Below are 2,519 nucleotides of genomic sequence, written 5' to 3'. Positions count from 1 at the left end.
TCTCCCTTTGGATTGTAGGAACACAATATAAAACACGTTACATCTTGTATATCAAAAATAAATTATGATTCACACATTATTTCTAATCACAAAATTAACTCATAGTCTAGCCAGTTTAAAAAGAAAGTGCTACATGACTGCAATCTATGTTGCCTTTTTTGTCTGATTCATTGATATATCGTGAAGATAATAATACGTTGACCCTTTTCGATCTATGTTGGTTTCAAACCATTTAGCTCAGTTTAATGCGGTTGTCTTTCTTTGTAATTCTTTCTCTGAAGTTATTGGACATTTAATCATGTGACCTATCTTTGATTGGGCTTGGACTGAACTCCATCTCTTTCTGCTAATTGCAGTTTTGGAACTTTCTGAGAAACATCAGAAACGATTTGGTCCTTTACGTTACTTTGTTGCTGGTTTTCTCAAATTCTTGTGCTTGCCAAAGTATAGTTATGGAGTGGAATATCTTCCAGCCGTGACTGAAGCTGGAGAGGGTAAAGTTTCTTCTGACCTCGAAGTCATCGCATTGTCAGAGCTCTACACCGATATTATGAGAAGATCAAGCAAGGAAGGCCTTCCTCGTGCCTCTAGCCTATCAAGTATTGATTCAATAATGACCCCAAGTCGAATGTCCGAGGCAGGCATGGATGCTACCTGTAGCAGTGCCGAACCATCCGAGTATGTGCGTGCCATAGATCCAAAATCAAAACGTCTATCAGCCGGAAGAAGCAAATTGACTGCTGACCCAGAAGTTATCCATCCTCAGCTACCCCACACGGTTACTCCTAGTGGGGCCAGGACCAGGTCAAAATCGAGGGCAGATAAAGGACGGACAGGATTGACTGTCACCATTGATCCCTATAGGTCCTCCTGGGGGAATACTGACAAAGAGGATATTTCATCAACAATATCAGATCCTGGGCCAATTTGGGATGCTGAGCCCAGATGGGACACTGAGCCTAACTGGGATGTGGAAAATCCTATTAAATTGCCCATGCGATCAGAGGACTCTGAAGCCAGTGAAAAGAAGGAAATGGTAGATAAATCTGAAGAGAATTGGGTTGTCACCAAAGGTCATCTTCTCGGTGTCTTGGTATGCAATCACTCGTGTAAAACTGTTCAAAGTTTGAGTTCTCAGGTGGTGGCCCCAAGGGCGCAATATGATGACAACACCTTGGATTTGTTGTTGGTTCACGGAACTGGGAGGCTGAGGCTGTTGAGATTCTTCTTATGTCTGCAAATGGGTAGACACCTTTCCCTACCTTATGTTGAATATGTTAAGGTAAGAGCACTTGTCATAAATTTGGGACTCCACCCTGGCCTACCCAATTTTGTCTTTTAATGAACACCCAAAGCACACAAGCACACACACACACAAATAGAAGCAAATGGAAAAACAAATATGTGCTCACACATTCTCCTGGTTATGAAGCAGTCTGAGTGTCATACCTGTTTAGTCCTTGGCTACTGAGGGTGCTGAAAACATTTCGTTGGCATAATCATTTGGTTGCAGTATTATTTTCAAAAGAATAAAGCCACCTCCCCATCAACTTTAATCAAGCAGTCCTGCTGATGTTAGTCAAGTTCTGAAATTATAAGCCTTAAATTTTCAGGCTAACAGAAACTTATACTTGATAGTCTATGTTTATAGGCATTTTTCTGTTTGCGGAATAAACATTTTCATTGGGTAGTTGTATCATAGGTTGGGGATGATTGATAAATTACAGATTTACCTGTTTAAATTCCAGTCAATTGAACTGCCGCAACAGATTGATTTCTAATTAAAAACTCTGAAGTGTTGGGAGTTCTTGATTAGAAGCTAGACTTTAATTGCAATGAGCTGGTGATGCAGGTCAAGTCAGTGAAGATTAAACCTGGCAAGCGCGCACACAATGGCTGCGGCATTGATGGTGAACTTTTCCCTGTGAATGAGCAAGTGACGTGTTCATTACTTCCAGAACAGTGTAGGCTTATTGGCCGAGCACCTGGTTCTAGCAAGTGACTGCTGCAGCGTTTTGTTCATCTCTCTTGAAGGTTGGGCAGTTGGATATATGCTCAGCTATCCGTATGTGGTGCAACATGAAGAGGCAAGATGAGAAGGCAATAGTATATCTAGAGAATTCATTCCCCAAACCCGGTAATCCTTCTTTTCTTTTTTCTTTTGACGAACTATTAGCTCCTTGTAAATTTTTGTCAATGTTTTTGTTACTTCATTCTTTTAAAATATTGTTCGTTGTATTGTGGAATTTGTATCCTTGCCGCATATCTACTGCTGTTTTTGTGTGGTGTGTAATCCTACGGTTCCTTGTTGACTGACAAGCTTGTATTATGGATCGACAATTTATTGGTTTAGGAAGTTTCACGGTTTATTAACATGTTAATGAGTTGATTAATGGTTAATGCTCTATCATTAAATGGCTTTAAATCTTGGGTGGGTAAATTTATGTATTTTCATGAAAAAGTTGTATGGTAACTTCTTAAATTTCATGTTTTTTTTTTTTTTGGGTGGGGGGGGGGTG

General features: G+C 40.1%; 1 pseudogene; it reads left to right on the top strand.

Annotated features, from left to right (window-relative positions):
• Positions 1-2,375, top strand: part of LOC111410301 — a 9,273-nt pseudogene extending 6,898 nt beyond the window's left edge.
• Positions 2,376-2,519: the final 144 nt, after the last annotated feature.

The sequence above is a fragment of the Olea europaea genome, chromosome 15, assembly GCF_002742605.1.
Source record: "Olea europaea var. sylvestris chromosome 15, O_europaea_v1, whole genome shotgun sequence".
Classification (NCBI taxonomy): Eukaryota; Viridiplantae; Streptophyta; class Magnoliopsida; order Lamiales; family Oleaceae; genus Olea; species Olea europaea.
The sequence above is the reverse complement of the archived record's forward strand: the minus strand, read 5'-3'. Positions and strand labels throughout refer to the sequence as shown.